The sequence below is a fragment of the Lissotriton vulgaris genome, chromosome 6, assembly GCF_964263255.1.
Source record: "Lissotriton vulgaris chromosome 6, aLisVul1.2, whole genome shotgun sequence".
Lineage (NCBI taxonomy): Eukaryota > Metazoa > Chordata > Amphibia > Caudata > Salamandridae > Lissotriton > Lissotriton vulgaris.
The window spans coordinates 830,412,661-830,433,391 of record NC_141694.1 but is presented as its reverse complement, the minus strand read 5'-3'; the positions used below and the strand labels follow the sequence as shown (position 1 = coordinate 830,433,391).

General features: G+C 47.8%; 1 pseudogene; it reads left to right on the top strand.

The window, feature by feature from the left end:
• The first annotated feature begins 13,715 nt into the window (after nt 1-13,715).
• The window catches only part of LOC147708059 (uncharacterized), a 42,701-nt pseudogene continuing 35,685 nt past the window's right edge, over nt 13,716-20,731 (top strand).

The following is a 20,731-nucleotide window of genomic DNA, read 5'->3' as shown; positions in this document are numbered from 1 at the left end:
GGGTCAACCTTCTTCCCTCCTTTGACAATAAGTGACCTAGATAGGTTACTTCTTGGCAACAATATTGCAGTTTAGAAGGTGACACCTTGTGATGTAAGTCACAGAGATGTTGCAACAAAGATACCGTAGCAGCTTTGCAGATCTCTTGTGTGTCCGCAGCCACCAATAAGTCATCGACATATTGGATCAAGGCCGCACCAGCCGGCAACACAAACGCGTCAAGTTGGCTCTTCAGGGCTTGGCTGTATATCGATGGACTCTCACAGTAGCCCTGAGGAGCGCGTTTAAACCTAAAGCTGCGGCCACTTAGAGAGAAACCGAAAAGGTCCCTGCTCTCCTCAGCAATCGGAATGCTAAAGAAAGCATTCTTCAGATCGATCACTGAGAACCAGGACGCAGATGCTGGAATCAGAGTCAGTAAAGCCGTAATGTCAGGCACCACAGGGAACTGAGGAACAACAATTTTGTTCACCTCCCGTAAATCAATGACAAAACGATAAACAGGAGGCTTAGATGGATCAGTGCGTTTCAAAATGGGTAGCACAGGGCTATTACACACGTTTCCCTGAGTCTCCTCGATAACATCTTTCTCGATCAAATCATAGATGATCGCTAACAACGCTCGTTCACCATCAAGGGAGATACGATAATGGGGAATACGTGGTAATCGCACATTCGATTTCAGTTGAACAACATAAGGGGAGATATCAAGCAGGCCCACGTCATTGGGACCTGTTGCCCACAAAGATGCAGGAAGAGAACTCAATTCAGGTGGGAGCTTATCGATGTACAAGTACATAGGAGAGATTACTCTCTCACCCAATGTAAGCTTTACTCCTGCAGGAGAACAATACAAAGTCGCATACAGACGTTTCAGCAAACCCAGGCCCAAAAGATTTTCACCACAACCAGTAGTCAAAATCAAAGGAGCTTGCAGCTCACGTGGCCCAATTGTAAGGGGCAAAGGGCGAGAAACCGGATTGCTAACAGGGGCGCTGGAGAATCCAACAGAAACATTTGTTAAGCCAGACAAAGGTGCGCCAGGGAGTTTTGAATGCATGATGGAACTTTTCGCTGCACCAGTGTCCAACAGAAAAGGCTCAACTACGCCCGAGGTGGCAACTGCGACGTAAGGCCCTCTCTGATCAACCAGAACTGATACTACTCCCTCTCCTTGTCTATGGCTGTCCTAGTAATTACCGTCGTCAGCACCCTGATCGACGTAATAATCATCCACATTGTACTGTGCGGATCTACCTGATGATGACCCACGCTGATCAAAACAATTATTAGAATCAGAGGAATTATTAGAACAATCCTTTTGATTCTGCATAACACCACGACCTCTACCTCGTGAAGCCTGCTGAGGACCACTACGGCCTCCTCTAGATGAATTTCCACTATTTCGATCACGCAAAACTGGACAATCGAATTTCAAATGGCCCTCACCTCTACAATAGGCACACTGATTGTACCCAAGCATAGATCTCTGCGAAGAAGAGTCATTTTGTGATTGTGACCTAGAGGACTGCGATTGCGATCTATTCCGCTGCTGAGAATCATTTTGATTCGAGCGCGGAGGATACGCTTGTTGCAACAAAACTTTCGTTTTGAGTTCTTTCGTCTTTTTGTCTGCACAATCATTTTCCTCTTTCTCCCTATTTTCATAATATTGAGCCGTAGCCAATATCTGAGCAGAAGTGGAAACAGCCCACGCACTCTCTGAATTTCTCAATTTGTTGCTTAGGTCCAGCAAACAAATTCGACACAAATTTGTCCACAAACAATCTCTGACCTCCCTCAGTGCCCATATCTTGACCACTATGATCGATGAATGCCTCCTCAAATCTTGTAAAGAAATCGGAGACACTCTCGTCTTTCTTTTGCTTGCAAGCAGACAATTTGTCCCAGTTAACTTTCATAGCCGGCATAAGCGTTTTCATAAGGGTAATTATTCTCTGAGGAAGATCGGAAATGAGCTGCTCAGGCTTAGCCCCACCAACTTGTCGGACATCAGCCGCCACAAGAGCAGGCCAATCACCGCCTAACTCGGCTACATGGTTTTCCTGACGTATTTTCGCCCATACCGGTTGCGGTACGACATTGACGAACAACATATCGATGTCGGCAAGATTCATTATCGTAGCATCCACTAACTGTGACAATTCTTTATAGTACCCTGCAGGATTTTTGCGAGGGTCGGGCAAAGTCTGCTTAACCTGCAAGACTTCCGATCGTTTCCATGGAAGGTGTATACACACTCTCTGGAAATGTGGCAAGACAGCAGGATTACCACCAGGATTACCTGGCAACCACACTGGTGGAACTTCGCGCATGGGATACTGACCAGGCGTCGCCATCCACTCCTCAGTTTCGTCTTTAAACAATGCTCGAGGCATTATAGCAGGACGAAAAGATAGCAGCTGCTCGACAGCACGTCGAACATTGCTACCCACAATCATACCGCTCGAAAACTGAAGCTGAAGGTCAGTTAGAGCAGCCAATACATCATCAGCCGCATCGACTGATATCTCATCGCGTAAGAGCTTGCACATTTCTTCGAACACGAATCTTTGTGTTGGCTCATTGAATTGAGAGAAAGTCTCAACAACTATACGTAGAGGATTCTTAAGGGGGTATCTAATCCAGTTTTTCGCCATATTATATAGCGTGTCACGTTCCCTACCACCAGGAAGCGGACTTCGTCTTTGGGGAGCATCAGAACCAGCAGACCCAAGAATCGGTCCAAGAGGAGTGTAGAAGTTGGCAACTACATTAGGAATACGTCGCCGAACAGACGGGGAAGAAGAGAGAAGTAAAGGGGTAACAATAGAAGGACCAAATGCAGGAGGAGCAGTAGGAGTAGCCACAAGAGTGGAAGTAGCGGGAACAGTAGTTTGAGAAGGTATAGACGGTGGAGCAGTAGGAACAGGAGCAGGTAGAGGAACAGGAACAAGAGGATTCGCAATGGCAGGGCCAACGACAGGCTGATTAACAGCTGCCGGAACAGCAGGTTGAGGAACAGGAGGAACCACGGGAACTGTGGGATCCTGTGCATATGGAGGTGGCGACTTCAGTAGATAAGACAACAAAGGGTCCTCTACTGCTTCCTCTCCCTTCTTATCCGTACTCGTCGGCAAAGCGGGGTAACATTTATCCACTGTCATACGTTGCAATCTATCAAAAACGTCCTTTTCCTTCTCTTCTTTGTCTCGCTGAAACTGCTCTGCATTCCTCATCGTTGTAACGATACCTTCTCTCTTATTACGTTTAAGCTGCTTGATTTCTTTCTGCTTGGCTTCCTTACGCCATAACCGAAAGGAATCAAACATGGCCGGCCTTGCTTTTCTTTGGAACAATTTAGCTTCAAGATTATCTAAGATCGGGGTCTCAAAACTACCATGAGGTGGCCAACTAAGGACACCGTCATCTTTAGTGTAGCGAACCCAGCAATCATTGAATGTGATAGGACCCACACCATGTCGACTATATAATTCATAAATTGGAGTTCCAACCGGAGGTATCGGACACGAGTCCTCCAATCGGGAATCCGCACCACAACCTCTAAAGCAACTGAACAAAGTACTACGGCCAGGCATCGTGCACACTAACCGAGTTTCACAAACGTCAAGGGTTATTGGATTACAATGTCCCTGCAAAAGTGCAAAAACCCTCGGTTTTTGGCGACTGCAGACGTCAAATAGAACAACTAAGAACGAAATACAAAGGACCACAAATGCAATGGAACCATGCAACAACTAAGCACCCACAACAACAAAGGATTTTGGGAGCGACCCACAAATACTTAACTCAAAGAACAATGGCGTCACCAGGAAGGCCCGTCAATCGTCTCGCTGTACCAAGGTCTACGCCAGGCGCCAAAACAGGTCTACAGTCAGGGCAGCAGTCCGTCGCAGCCGTCAGGAGGCGGGGATCTTCGCGGGAAAAGTCTTCGGGCCACTTGTTTCGACAACAGGATTGATGAAGCGGGGTGCACCTTCCCTCGGAGATTTCACACGAAGTTCCTCACGATCGTCGGGCTTTGGACCGGTACCGCTGATGCAGCCCCACGTGGGGCGCCAACTGAAGGACTGGGTTTTTCTAAGACCCAGCGGTGCCAGGGATAACACCTGAAACCTTCGTGGGTTACCTGTTCCGGCGTACAAATGACAGAGACACGGGACACTTCCTTCGGCGTCAAAGATTTGAGGTTTATTTACTGCAGGGAACACAGAAGTCACGAGAAGTACATAACATGTAGGTTCACGGAGACTGCTTCGAATTGTATCTGTGGATCGCTCCTTTTATACAGTTTTTCGTCATAAGATAACATGGCAAACAAAAGATTACAACCCGGTTCCCACAGTAAATTTCATAGGGGGTCGCTTTCATGTATTCAGGGCCCGGAACATAATTACAGTAGCATTTGTCGGTTCCCAACTGTAAAAGTACATCTTCCCACCATTAGTGCATTCCGTTCGGCTGTAAACGAATCAAGGAAGAGACAGAAACAGGTGCAGAGGAAGACGAGGATAGCGAACAGATCGAAGAGAGTGTAAAAGGGGTGGTATCAGGAAACACGATTGCAGGGATCAAAGGAGACGTGCCTAATGAATGCGCAACTGAGACAATAGACCGGCACGGCAAGATGAGCCTCGAGCGGGGCCATCTGCCTTACAGTGTCATCCCCCTCATCATAAAGACACCCTCAAAGGAACACGTGTCTTCCGCAAGGGTCACGAAGCGGACAGTGTCCGTTCGCTGGCTACTTGAGGGCAAGAAACAAAATGGATGCCACATCTAAAATGGAACCTGTGGGTTCAGATGAAGAAACCCACGAAACAAACGAACGGTTTAGGTTAGCACAGCGAAAACGCGTACACCCACTAAACTCGTCATTTGCGGTACATAGATACCAGACTCGACCATATTCGGGCGAGTCGAAAACACCACTTACAATTGTCACGGAACCTCATGAGGTCCCAGTGAAAAAAGAGAAAGAAAAAAGGACGGACCCCAAGCCCATTCTCTAGCAGCAACTCATTCATGTGAAAGATGTAACAAGATGCCAATCACCATCAAGATAAGAATGATTACCATAAAATCAAAATGTGCAAAGCAAGAAAATCTATATGGTGCACTCTGGTGACTGTGTCGACTTGATCTGGACTTATTAACACACTATATTCATGAAATAACTTCTCATTTTGAGTGCTCGGGAGGAAATTTGTATACAAATATGGTATCCAAAAGCAAAACGTACATTAACAGTTCCTCCTAGAGCGCACTCCACACGCAAAATAGGAGCATCTTTGGCTTTCTTTGGGAACATCCCCCTAGAAGACATATGCAAGGCAGCAACATGGTCTACAGCACACACCTTCACTAAACACTACTGTATTGATGTGCAAGCCAAGCAGCAAGCTGCAGTAGGCCAAGCTGTCCTTAAAACTCTCTTTCAACTACTGCAACAGATACAGGTGACCACCGCTAGGGGAGACACTGCTGCACAATCGATGAATAGAGTAGTATCTGCAGCTCATATGCCTTTAACGGAAAATGCTACTTACCAGTGTGCATCTGTTCTTGGCATGTAGAGCTGCAGATTACTACATACCCTCCCGCCTCCCCGGGACCTGTATCTGTTCCAGTTTTCATCTTACTTAGATGCACACACATGCACATCTTTTCTTTACTTCCACTAACTCCATCATTTCCCATCATGGCGAAAAACAATCTAAGGATGGAGCCGATGCCCATGCGGACTATCGTCCAAGGGAGTAGTCACCTATCTCGTGACTACAAAAGACTTCTTCCAAGACGACGACATGCAATCATCCGAGCCCAACACCAGGTGGCGATCTAATGCATAGTATAGTAATCTGCAGCTCTACATGCCAAGAACAGATGCATACTGGTAAGTAGCATTTTCTTTTACCCACTGGCTTAGGTTAGAGGCAAAACACAATTACCTTTTTCTTTGTCAGGGTTCCATGAGTATTTGGTGAGTGCTTGTACTTTACTGCCACCGCTAAATCTATTATGACCCAGATCCACAACCAGGAAACCATTTCAGGAAGGCATCGTAGGAAGGGGGAGACTCTCCCCTTTCCACGGTTCCTCCCTGAAAACTGGGGAGGCACCGCCGCCTCCATTATCCCCACTAGACAGCACAGACAGCACTCACCAGTTTGCTCCTCTGACTCCGGTGGGAATATGTGATGAGGTACACTGTTGTCACAGATGGGTGCGGGGGGGCACGAGCTGAAGCAGAAGCAATTTGCTTCACCCCCTCTCTTTGAAGAAAAAAGGAATTCTCTGGTGCAAGCACCCGTGGATTCTTTTCATGCCTCCCCAGTCCCGGCCAATGGCTGAAAATGCACTGGGGTGATAGTGCGGCCATCGGCTGCACAAAAGAGGTCAAGGCCTCATAGTGGCAAAATTAATCATTTGCATAGATTTTACTCAAGTTTATATTCTTGTGTTTTGGCCTATTTGGAGCATACAAATTACTTAAAAAATCATTAGTTCACCAGCAACAGTGGTGATCTGTATACAAAAGTCATAATTAGTCAAAAGTTGCAGCATTTGAAAACAAACACATTTGAGCCATTTTGAGGAATTTTTTATGATCCGTGAGCTGCAATTTTCATAAAACATTTTACATTTTCACATGAAGATTATATGACTCCAAATGTTGTTTGTTTCACACCCCATCTTGAATGAATACTTTTTAAGTTCTCAGAGTGGCCAATTAAGTCACTTTCAGAGACTTTTACTCATCCTTGTATTTTGGCCTATTAGGAGCATCATAATGAGTCAACTGTTATTTTAGGTCGAAACGTGAAGATCCACAAGTCATAAATAGTTGAAACATGCAACATTTGAAAACAATACATTTTAGGCCACGTTGAGGTATTTGTTAAGGTCGAGGTTAAGCGATTTTCATGAAAAATCATATGTTTTTGCGTGAACAGAAAATGACTCCAAATGTTCTTTAGTAAATTAATATTTACTAAACTGTATATCAGTTGTACAATTTCTGGCAATGACTTTAACTTTGGTGTCAACTGTTGTAATTTTTGTAAATCCCCAAACTCCCCCCCCCTTCTATGAGCTCATGAAGAAAAAAAACAAAAGGGATAAAGAACAATAAGTTGCATCGCTCTAAAACATATACTACCTCGTTCACTTCCCTTTATTTACATTCAGTAAATGGTAAGCTTCCCAAGTTTGCCTAGACAGGTTAGGAGCCCTGTTCCCTTCTAAAACAATTTCAGAGCTTTCAGTTGGGGAGAATATGTGAGGGATGTTATCCTTGCAGAAATGTATTGTACCAAAGGGTCTCAAAACACTTACATTCTTTAATGTTATATCCTAGCATACAGGCTATTCTTTCGATTGTCATAATATTCCATAAGCATGTTACTATTGTTTAATGTCAAAGGGTCATTCTTTTTCCCTGCGGCTGCAATCATAGTTTTGGCTGCTCCCAAGCAGTTCCATATTAGTATTTGATCACCTTTAGTCTAGTAGAGTAGGTTCCATGTATTCTCTCCAGTTAATACACAAGAAAAATCTTCTGGTAGAGGGTAAGCCAGGACAACATGTAGCGCGGAGAACACCTCTTTAAGAAAGATTGAGCGTTAGAACAGTTCCACCATATAGGGACAATTTCTCGGCTCTTCCCCGCATTGCCTCCCAACATCTAGGTATCACTGTTTATGTAGCTTGGTAGCTAACATTTACCAATCAAACATCATTTTATAATGTGCCTCTTTACCGAACACATGGCATGTGGCTTAGTTAGAACCATTAGGCACATGTGAACTCAGTTTCAAAAAAATCATCCAATCTGGTTTTATGTGTACTTTGGGTTGTTGAGCCAAGCATCCAAAATAAGTTGTTTTAAGGAGATAATTCTCCTTCTAGTTGTCACCTGTCTTATAATGTGACAGTTCATTTAATGGAAGTATAAGAAACCCATGAACATTTTATAAGACCTCAAAGTGACCAAATAATGTATGTTCATAGATTTTAATCACACACAACATCTTCTGTTGTGGTCTATTGAGAAAAATATGCTAAACACAGTTATGGTAGCTTCAGCAGTGCTGATTCACATCCAAAAGTCATAAATAGTTGAAGCATTTCTTAAAGTCCGCATTTAGTGATTTTCATCAAAATTCAGAGGTGTGTCCTTGAAAAGAATACAGACCTTATTGAACAGCAAGTACCCCCAGGTTCCTGGATCTTCGTCATATTGAAACATATTTACAGTCTCATTATATACCTCAAGAGCCACGCCTGCCGGACCAATGTTAATCAAATTGATCCGGTCATATCATGTTCTTGTTAGTCAAGGGAGATTCTGGTGTTTTACTAATGTTGTCACAACAATATGCATTTGAAGAACATAAGACAAACTTGCAACTTTACTTATTGTCTCAACTGAATTACCACTGGTCTTATAGCCAATAGTTAAAGAAGCACATTTACCTGAGGTATCTGGAAGTACATTTTAAATGTGTCCCTTGGGCTGCATTGCATTACCATCTCTTGATTTGGTATGTAGTTTATTTCACTTAACAATAAAATCAACAAAGAATAAACCTTAAACACTGAGCTCTGTTGAACTAATTCAAAATAGCACATGTAGCCTTTAAATAATTTTTATTTCAGGTTCCAGAAGGTTACTGTTGGACTTGGCCTTTTTTGCAGGGTCATCCCTGAACTTTTTGCCTTCCTCCTCTTTTTTTCTGACCTGATGTTGGCTATTTTATGACTCTCGGCCCTTTACTACTGCTGATCAGTGCTAAAGTGCATATGCTCTCACTATTGTAAATTGATGTATGGATTAGTGATTCAATGATTTGCTGATTTAGTTTACTTGTCAGACCCTAGTACAGTGCACTGAGTGTGCCCAGGGCTTGTAAACCAAAAGCTGCTAGTGGGCTTGCAGCACTGGTTGTGCCACCCACAGAAGCAGCCTGTAAAAGAGTGTCTCAGGTCTGCAATTGCAGAGCCTGTGTGCAGTTTGGTACTCCCATGCTGACTGAGCAAGTGCGCCCACTTGGCAGTCCCTAAACCTTCCCTCGTCTCCATATCAGACTACCCCTATGGAGTGCCAGATCGTTTGAGAATCTGCTGAGATACCGGTCCTCAGCCTGCTTGCTTGCCCTGACCCAAGGACACCTCACCGGGCAGCTCCGCTCTCCCCCGCAGCCGCTCCTGACATCGCGGCCGCAGAGAGGGGGGAGCGAGGGGAGACTACAATACCCGGCGTCCCCTGCTGCTCACGGGGACGCGAATTGCCGCGTCAGGATCCCGCGCCCGGAGGCACTTAAGAGAGGGCTGCTGCTGCGGCCGAGTGGGAGCGCCAGATCGTTTGGGGACCTGCTGAGATACCGGTCCTCAGCCTGCTTGCTTGCCCTGACACAAGGACACCTCACCGGGCAGCTCCGCTCTCCCCCGCCACCGCTCCTGACATCGCGGCCGCAGAGAGGGGGGAGCGAGGGGAGACTACAATACCCGGCGTCCCCTGCTGCTCACGGGGACGCGAATTGCCGCGTCAGGATCCCGCGCCCGGAGGCGCTTAAGAGAGGGCTGCTGCTCCCGCCTCGCGGGACGCGCGCGGGCGTCGCCGGGCTGAGTCCGGGCAGAGGGCGGGCCGTCTCGGCCCGGATAAGGCCGGGCTGGGCCACCCCCCTTGATTTTGACATATCCTAAAGGTACATTGCTTCCATTCCGGATGATTTTCTTGTTGGGGGCATACTAATAACTATATATTGACTTCACTATTGAACTGCCTGTTGAACTTGCCTCATTTAATACAAAACTGTGATTTGGGATAAGGGCTGGAACAGATTGATCTAGACTTTTGGTGCACCTACGAGTAGGAACTCGGGGTGAACAGGTTGGGTGATAATCTATTGAACCCCAGTCATGACCAGACCACCAAAAACACGCTCGGTTATGAGCAAAGCAAACCTAGTTGATAAACCAAATCAGGTCACAATTGATGTACCACCTAACAAAGTTATAAAAACCTACCGCGATAGACATGATGTTGAGGAAAGTCTCGGTGGAGATTGAGCGCATGGAAAGGAGTTTGTCCTCCTCACCAATCCCAATACTAGTTACCCCCACACAATCTAGAGACCAAACTCTCTCAGAAATCCAAAGTATAGAAACAGTAAGCAACTCAATTGAGGGTATTCCCTGTGCTCAACAGCCAGCACAACCTGGGGCAGGAGAGTTAAGGGAGAGTAACCTTACTACACGGAGAAGACCCAAACAACAACGGGGGAGGGGCAAGGGACTCCCCAGGAAAAATATATCAAATACAGATGGTCGTAGACCCAAAAATAGCAAGGAGACCATCACTGAGGATGAAGTAGGAGCTCCCCACGTAAGACCGCCAGGGTGGATAGAGGAGATAATTGGCGATCTAAAAAAGCATCTGGAAGTCTTTATCATCAGCCAGATGAAACCGATAATTAGTAGGATAGACAAGATTGCAAACAAACTGACCAAACAGGGCAAGACAATGGCCCCGATAAGCAAGAACCCTACTATAGGCTCTAACCAAGCCATAAACACGCCCACTAATCAAACTGCGGCTACTAACAATTGTGTTAGTCACACAGAACATACGATTGCACAGGTCCATGATCCGCCTAAAGCACCAGTACACCCAGATAGGGGACCCTCCCAGAATGGCGGAACTAAACATCTAGACAAAGCCCAACAGCAAACAATCACACAAATAGTGCAGGAAGGTCAGCATTCAACTCAAGGCTCAACTAGCTTACCTCTATACGAATCTGACCCATTTGAGAGATTTGAAAGCCCCCCACCACACATAAATCTACCCCCGGAAGCTTGCCCCTATGTCATAGTATTTGCAGGAGTGCCGGAACTTAGACCCGCAGAAAAAGAAACTCATTTGGAATTAAAATCCAAAATAATAAAATGGCTAAATATTCATAGGCCCTTGAATACAGGGGAAAGGGGGGAGATACTACATGTAAGAAGAGTGAATTGGCTAGGAGGCAGGAAAAAAGATATAATAGGGGACTGTATTGTGGCTAACTTTAGAGATGTTAATTTGGTAGACTACATATTGGGAAACACAAACAGAAACCACACTAGTACAATCTGCACTCTCCCCCTGGGATATTTTTACCCAAGGAGGCGGAGCATTAACAATCAGATTGATCCAATCTGGAACACAGGAAGGGCACCATTCAGACAAAGGGACAGAAGGCCTAATCAGACAGGCCAATTCTTACCAGCCAGAGACTACCCACAGTGGAGAAATAGATTTGCCCCCCTACAGTCGCTAGATGAAAACGACTGACTACCTCCCGCTGAGAATGGACAACAAAATATAACCACTGGGGAGGGACCTGATTGTAGTATGAAAGGGGTGGGGAAAAGCCTGGAAGAACTGAGGACAGATGTTCCATCAATGATGAGAGGCGAGGATGCTATTGAGTTAATGACTCATAATAAGAAAGTGTGCAGACGGAACGATCAAGCTTCAGAGGGAGGAAAAGCCCCCAAGGTAGGACTAGCTCTACTGTCCTGGAACATAGGCGGTATGGGGGGGGAATTTGATAACAAGGACTGGAGGAAGTATATCACTAACTTCCATATCATAGCCTTACAGGAGACTTGGGCACAAGACCTCTCTCTCTACCAGCTGGAGGTTTACAAATGCCTTTTCATGCCAGCTTTGGAAAGTAGATCAGGAAGGGTGAAGGGAGGGCTAGCCATATATGTCGATTTAGATTTAAAAGGCACATGGTCACAACCCTCATGGGTATCACACACTTTACAAGCAGTGATATTCCAGGGACAGGGACAGAGGTTCCTAATATTAAACTTTTACAACTCAAGGCCGATAGACGGGAACTACCCAGTGATACATGAACTAGAGAGCAGATTATCCGAAGAAATTGATCAGAGGTAGGGCGGTCAAGAACTAATAATCCTACTCATGGGTGATTTTATTTGCCACTTATGCCAGAAACCTCTGCCCGTGAGCCCGGATTGGTCCTCCTGCCCTGTAGAAAGTAGCCCACACTTTGAACACAATAAAGAGGGAACACTCCTTATGAAGTTACTTGATAGGTTTGCTCTTACCCACACTATTGACTTGTTGGATCTGAGAGCAGGAGATACTCTTATACCAACATTTAAGGGAAGGGGCTGTTCATCCATCATAGACTTTATTCTAATATCTAGCTCTGCAAAAGAGCAAGTCAAAGATGTAAAAACAGAATGGAGCCCCTTTAGTGACCATAACCCCCTAACCCTTGAAATTCCCCACAATGTGAGGACAGTAAGGATTGCTCATTCAGACTCTGAACTTCGCCCAACTGAGCAGGGGAGGCGTTTAAGATGGGCAAAGATCAATGCACAGGAATTTTATTGCTCCTTAATGGAAAGAGGGAAAGAACAAATAGAGGCCTGCCTTGAACTAACAATAGAGGGTAGAGAGGTGGTCCTGGCATTTGAGTCTTTAACCAAGGTGGTTGACGGATTGTTAAAAACCAAGCGTCCGGTAAAGGACTCACCAAGTCCGTGTTGGTTTGACTCCAACTGCTCGCGGGCTCTGAGGGAGCTAAAACTGTGCCTAAAGAGGCTCCCGAGAGATAAAAACAAAGTAGCCCGGTGTAGACATAATTATAAAATGCAGGTCAAACAAAGAAAGATCACGCTCCAAAAGGAAGTCTGGGCAGACCTACGGGAAGCAGGGGAAAATAGGGATTATACCCAATTTTGGAGAATTATCATTAGTCCCTGCTTTCAAAATTCTAGCTCCCCCGTTATCAGCATTAATATTCTTCCAGAACAATGGGTCACCCATTTTGAGAGTTTATATAACCATCAGGGCAAAACAGCTAAGACCGGACCATGGGTGGGGGCGAGACCCAAGGAATTGGAATTTTCTCTATTGGAAATCACTAAAGCAATCCAAGGTCTCACTAAAAATAAGGCACCAGGGCCGGACGGCACCCCCCCGATCTCTATCTAAGTAACACCGAATTATGGGCCCCGATCATGACCAGAGTACTAAATGCAGCGATTAGAACTGGGCTTCCACGATCTTGGTCTACAGCACAGATTGTCCCTATCTACAAGAAAGGGAGTAGGGACAACCCGCAATGCTATAGACCAATTTCGCTGATAGACGTGTCAGCCAAACTATTAGGCAGGGCAGTTTTAAATCGCCTTGTTGTGTGGACTGAAGCACACCACACCCTAGCAGACACCCAATACGGATTTAGATCGGGCAAATCAACTAGTGATCATTGCCTCAATCTCTACCTCCTAGTTGCCAAATACACTAAAGCCAGTAACAGAACTCTGTATATGGGGTTTATGGACTTGGCGGCTGCATTTGATAATGTAAACAGAAGTAAACTCTGGGCCCTCATGTTCAAACTGGGATTTGACCCTGAACTTATAAACATCTTAAAAGAACTACACTGGAACACCACTGCCAAGGTCCGCTACAGTGCGGGGGGTGAGTACTGATCCCTTCCCGTGCACTAGCGGAGTGAGGCAGGGGTGCATCCTGGCCCCTTTCCTGTTTTCCCTTTATATAAAAGACCTAGAAAGCTCCTTGTTGGCCTAAAGCAGGATCGCGCCATATACCAGTTCTGCTGTATGCGGATGACGCGGTCCTGCTGGCATGAACAGCAATGAGCCTACAACATCTGGTGAATGGATTTGTAAAGTTCATGGAGAATCTGGACCTCTCCGTGAACTTGACCAAATCGTTTGTAATGGTGGCAGGGAAAAAACCCACCAAAAGATTTGGATTTAAAATAGGAACACATGTCCTTGAAACTGTTAATACATTCTCGTACTTGGGTCTTCTGTTTGATGGAGAGATTAGGTTTGCCCCCTTGTTGGAGGAAAGATGCAGGAAATTGATCTCAGCAAATGGTGCTATTTTAAATTTTGCACGTAGACTGGGCCGGTGGTCACCAGAGCAAGTGATGACGCTGTATAGAGCGGTCAGCACCGCCAAAGCCCCGTATGGGGCAGGGGTGTGGGGTTTTAGGGATGTACACCAGCTGCAAGTAGAGGAAGATAAATTCCTACGTAAGATGCTGAAGACACCTCAGTGCATCCCGGCAGCGATTGTACACATGGATCTGGGTATTCCATACATTACAGACCAGATGAAAGTAAGACCTATTCCGACCTGGCTCCGAATCTGGGTAAACCCAGAAGCAGAGCTTAGCAGACAAATAATCAACGATTGTCTCCAGAGAGATAGGTGGCCACAAATTCCCTGGCTTAAATATGTCAAAGAAACCTTAGGGTGCATAGATCATCAAACACTATTCACAGATCCATCTCTGATTGACCCATTTTGTAAAAATCGGATCCAGAAATTGTTACTGGGCAAATATGACTCGAGCAGGAAACAACTTGACTCTACAAAAACATCTGTAATATCACATTCTCTAGTTAGCAACGGAGAGGGTATGGAATCATATTTATTTTTAATGTATAATCAGCAAGATAGATTTTTAATGTGTCGTTTTAGGCTCAATTTGTTACCCAATATTTTAGCTTACCCATCTGGTTTTTACCCTAACAATTGAGCAGAAGGGTCCCTGCGGCTGCGACAATAGGTCTCCGCAGGACACCCTTCATTTTGTATTATTAAGTTCATTTTATCGTACCCCCCCGTCGTAGATTCCTTGTAAATATTTTAAAAGAGTCAAAACTGCGTCATGCTAAAACTGCCCTATCATTCTTGCAGAGAGCAACGGACACACGCACTTTGTGTTCTATCTTGAGCTTTTTAAAACTTGCTGTTAAATCAAGAAAGACCAGGGGCTGACTCAGGCTGTATTGAATGCTTTTTAATCAATCTTGTTTTTAATGCTGTACGGTTCAGAAATGTAATGTTATTGATGATTTTTGATGATTTCTATTATGTAATATGTATTTTTTATGATGGTTTTTAATCATCGAAATAAAAATTTACTGAACTGAACTGAACTGGTAGGCCCAAAGGCAGGGTGCATTGTAAGTATAAGGTAGGACAAGCCCTGGTGTGTGTGGGATGTCCTAATTGTGACTTACAGCCATTTTCGTGTTTCACCATTGAACGGCTACCTATTCCCCATAGGCCAGAATGGGCAGTTTGATTATTACATCTTATAATCCTAACTGACTCAGGGAACTAGGTAGAAATTCGAGTTTAGTATGCCTGAACTCAGAATGATAAAATACATCTTTTAGTAACGTTGGTTTTAACATTCTGTGTTTGAAAATACCACTTTTAGAAAGTAGGTATTTTCTTGTCTAACTATCCAAGCCTGCCTCTGCTAGGTTGTGTATTCCTTGTCTGGAGTTTGAGTGACAGGGGCTGGGGGATTCCAGGAGACAGGGGGAGTCAGCCCAGTGCTGAATAGAGAGATCTGCATATAGATGGGAGGGAGGAGTTGCACCTGGGACCTGAATAGGGCTGTGCCTTCCCTCCACAATGCTGGCTCCACCTCCTGTGGCGCGTCTGATGTCTCTGCCCTGCACTGTGAAAGGAAAGAAGGAGTCATGTGAACAGAGTGCTCCAGGACTGACCAGAGCTGGTTTGGAGTAGGCAAAGGCCTCTCTGCCTTGAGAGAACAAAGAGAAACTGTGTATAAAAGAGGGGACCCAAACCCCAGAGAATTAGATCACTTTGGACACTGTTTGGACAACAAGATGAAACCTTTGCTGAGGAGTGGAACCAGAGAGACTGAGGAGAGCCTATCCATAAGCTGAATTGCTTGGGGGACTGGCCTGCAGTGGTTGCCTGACTGCCAAAGAAAGGACAGAGGAACTTTGTGTACTTTATTTTAACTTGTGAAGGATCTCCAAGGGCTTGGAACAGAGCTTGCCTCCTGCTGAAGTCTCAGGGACAACAGACTTCACCCACCAGCTCCCCAAGAGTTCTTTTGAATTGCCTGCAGCTGTGCTGGACTTTTTGAGGTCTTGTGTGTCACAAGGAGCTGGAAGAGGATCGACATTGCAGCAGACACCGCCGCATCACCGGGAAGCGTGTCGCAGAAGAATCGTTGAGTTGTCGTAGATCCACCGAAGCACCTCGCATCGCCAGGAGCAGATGCCCGCCGCATCACTGGGAAGCGTGTTGCAGGGCCTGTGGCAGCTCATCGCCGGAGAAGAGGATCGACGTTGCATCAAACTTCACCACATCTCCGAGAAGCGTGTCGCAGGGCCTGTCGCGGCTCATCGCCGGGGAAGAGGATCGACGTCGCAGCAGACGCCGCCGTATCACTGGGAAAATTGTCACAGGGCCTGTCGTGGCTCGCATCGTTGTGGAAGCCACTCGCATCGCCAGGGGAGAGGATCGATGTTGCAGCAGATGCCGCCGCATCACTGGGAAGCGTGTCGCAGGGCCTGTCGCGGCTTGCATCGTGTAAAGCATTTTGCATCGCCGGAGAAGAGGATCGACATCGCCGCATCACCGGGAAGCATGTCGCATGAAGGAGAAAGCGCCATCTTTGTTTCTTTGCACCAGATCTTCAACGCATCACCGTCCTTGCGTGTAAGGGACTACCGCATCACCTTTTCTGCAACACTTTTGTTGCCCTGTGTGTCACATCTTTAGGGACTTTGACTCAAAGTGTCGCATTTTAGGATCTAATGAGAACTAAGGGGGGCTTGGCCACGAGGTGGATGAAAGCGGACGCGTGAGCACAGAGCTCCGCGACAACCCCATCTATTATCCTGCAAAGGGGCAGTGTAAGAAGCCCCCGAACCCCTGAGGCAACGGTGGAAAGAGCTTAAAGACACCTACCGCCGAGACAGCGAGCCCTGCGGCGCTGCGGCTGGGAGGACGGCTAATTGACGGAGGAGCTTGACTGCGGACCTAAGATGGCGGCGGGCGAGCTCGGCAATCCAATTGTTCGAAGCAGCGCGCAAGTCTGCAGTGACTGGCGGGGATCGCCAGAGGAGGAGAACACCACGAGTGTAGCTGGCAGAATCCAGGGTTTACGGCCCATCCGACGTCTGGCCATCTGGAGACGCGAGCAGCCATGGAGATGTAAAATGGCGTTTGCGGCTTGAAATAGACTTGTAGCGGCGGAGAACAGAAGCCGCGGGCTGGTCCTGAGGTCCGTGACGCCGCCGAAAGACTGCGATCCCCCAGCCGGGGGGTGGAGGTGTGGATCGTGCAGCGGTGCGGTAAGGAGAGAGCTGATCTGGCGGCGGGCGGGCCACCCCGCTCTCCACGCGTGCGGAACTGGTGGCTGTGTGTTGGCTGGCAGATATAAATTGGCGCAAACAATAGCGGATTGATTGTGTCGACAGCCGGAACCGCAGCACTGAGGCTACGAGGGTCGCATCAGCCGCCGGGCTCCACAGTGACTTTGGCTAGAGAGGACAGGGAGCAGGCATCGGAGAGGCCGACTGGGGCAGTGAGCTGGAACCTGTGGTGAGGCTGTGGAACGGGGTCACCTGCAGGGGAAGTCAGCTTTGATGTGCAGTGTGACGACCCGGTCACCGCTGGATGGAGTGGGGCGGTGTGCCTGAAACTGGCTGCAGATGCTGGTGTGGGCAGCGCCTCGGAGGCAGCGCGGGCTGAGGTTTGGAGGCCTGGGGCCGCCCCCCATACAGAAACGGCTGTCAATTGATTGGCTGAGGGCGCCGGAGCAGTGAAACAGCTCTGGAAGGGAGCCGATCTGTGGTGCCACTGATGCAGCGGTGATCAGGAGGTAGGCGGACTGACAGTTCATAGAGATTGCCGGTGGACTGGAGAATTACTCGAGGAGGGCAAAGATACAGTGGGGGATGTCCACAGGACTGTGATCTGTAGAAGGACGAGGCGAATGACGCCATTGGTGGATGGGATTAGCAGGAGTGGTTAGCGCTGGTCGGAGGCACGACTAGGCCGGCGGAAGTGGCCTGTGGATGGCTCACACAGAAGCACCAGACAAGAGGCTGCGAAAGGGCTTGACAAGAGCGGGCCCGAACTGGTGCTGAGACCGGCTGTCTTCAGCCCTTAAAGCGGCGGGACGGCTAACAGGGACGGTGGGATAAGTGGCGCAGCTGACAGCCGCTGGCTTGGAGTGGGTCCTCTAATTGGAATGGGACTATTGATGCCTAACTGGAAAGGGGTCTGCCTGGAGGGCCGATATGGCTGTGAGGTAATGTCCGGCCGAACCTGGAGGACGACCCAAATGAGGTGTGTGGCTCCAAAAGTGAGTGCGGAGCGGTGAGGCGGAAACGGCTTGACTGCCTGAGGCACGAACGGCTGGAAGCCACTGTCCCGCGGAGTAGAGCCCGACGGACGACCGGATCTTGCGACCTGAGAGGACATGGGAAAGCCAAGAGGGAAGCCTGCGGGAGCACCGCCGGAGCAGAACGATGACACGGTCGCCACAGAGGTGCGAGAGGGTCAGCAATAATGCTCGGAGGGGATGCACCAACAGCAGGTGGATCAAATATTAAAGGATGTCACTGACACCAGAGAGGCCCTGCAGCTGGACATAGCGCACGTGACACAAGGACTGGGATTACTCCGGGCAGACCACGCCAAATTGGCCGACAGAGTGAAACAAATGGAAGTAGCTATAGAAGAACTGGAACCAGCTCAGAAATCGATGGCAGCACAGATGTCCGATTTTCAAAACAGATTTTGGACATTTGAGCGGAGAACGGAGGATGCAGAAGGTCGGAACCGAAGAAACAACATTCGGGTGGTAGGGCTGCCTGAAGGGATGGAGGGACCCAATATGGTGGACTATTTGGAGGTGTGGCTGAAGGGGACTGTAGCTCCGGAGGGTCTGTCAATCTTTTTTACGCTGGAGAGGGCCCATAGAGTGCCAGCCACACCGTTGGCCCCCGGGAGACCGCCCCGGCCGGTGGTGGCTAGGCTGCTCCACTATAAGGACAGAGACCTGCTGTTGAACAAGGCCAAGACTGCAGGCCCCTATACAGTGGATAACAGTAAGGTATCATTGTTTCCGGATTATACATTGGAGGTTCAGCACCGCAGGGTCTCGTTTGTAGCCGTCAAGAGATGTTCCCGGCGCATCTGAAAATAAATGTGGATGACAAGATGTTTTTCCATGACAGCCCAGAGGAAGCCTGGGACTGGCTAGAGATGTATAAAGCGTGTATCGGAGACGCGGGGCGAGGTACGAACGTTGGTGCAGGGGGACCTCGACCACGCAAACTACGACGCAACCGTCGACGACAACCGGTGACCCTGAAGCCAACGGAGACACAAACAAAAAAGGAGCGAGCGGGTGCTTTGCAGGCCGTCACAGCTATTTCCCGAGAGGAAGGAGTAGTGTCTCCTGTGGGGACGGAATCGGAGGGGGTCCTTGGAGGAGGACAATGAACAGTTGGATGCCGGAAGCCTGAACTGGCCTCACGTGACAGCTGGGATGGCGGATGAGATTGTAGATGGGTGATGTAAAGACTGGCTGGACATGGGTTGGGAAATAAGCGAGGGGTTGGGTGTAATGTGGAGGTCTGCAATGGAACGGGTGGGGTGGGGACTAGCCCCTGAGGGTTAGGTGGAGAGAGCTGTGGGACACATATGGAGGTAGATGGGACGGCAGTTGAGATCGTAGAGAGGTAGGATAGACTCTGGCTGGACATGAGTTGCGCACTACGCGAAGGGCTCGGTACGAAATGGGGGCTAGCTAGGGACCTGACTACAGAGGGTCGGGGAATGCGTGGGGGCTGCGGAAAACATGTGGAAGAGGCCTCGCTGTTGTACGGCCCCGGAGAGGGATAGATAAACATTAAGGGGGTCAAGCGCAGGATGGCGGTCTACTAGGTGGCCGACTCTCTGAAGCTTAGGGCTTACCTCCCGTAAGTTTGTGTGGGTTTAGCTCTCTAGGGGTTTTGTGGGAGCATTTGAGCAATAGTTTGGATGGGTTCTAATGTTGTAGCGCCTGTTCTGGGGGGAGGGATTTGGGGGGGTTTAGGAAGTGGTTGGGGGGAGTTAGTGACACCGGTGTGCTCTTAGATGAGGGGGATGTGCGGAGGAGGAAGAGATTGACAAATTGGGACATTTCATAATCTGAAATGTATTACTTGGAATGTAAGGGGGCTCCATACAATGCAAAGGCGCCACAAGATGCATGCCTACCTGGTACGACGAGGGGTGTATGTAGCGCTCCTTCAAGAAACACATATCAACCGGTCTGAGGGAGTAGCTCTGAAAAAGAGATGGAGAGGGCAATTATTTTACACAACTTACTCGGCTTTTGCCAGGGGAATCTTGGTGTGGGTTAGAGCAGGAGTCCCTTTCCAGCCAACGCAGCAATTGTTTGAACCAGGGGGCAGGTTTGTAGCGGTGATGGGGCGGTTAAACGGAGGGGATGTAACATTGTGCAGTGTGTCTGCCCCCAATGTGGACCAGCCATCATTTTTTGAGAGTTTATCAGGGAGCCTAGCGCCGTACGTAACTAATGCAACCATATTGGGGGGTGATTTAACTCCATAGTAGATGTGGAGAGAGACAGATCCCATCTCCTGCTGTCTGGGTCACCAGTACATAGGATTTCAAAGGCGAGAAGCGCATGGCAAACTAATTGGGGGTTGGTTGGCACGTGGCATGTCCAGCACTTGGAGAAGAGGGATTATTCCTATTACTCTGGTCTCTACGACTTGCATGTGAGACTAGACGCAATGCTATGCACCCCTGAAGTTCACTCCAAGGTGATAGGTAGCGAATATT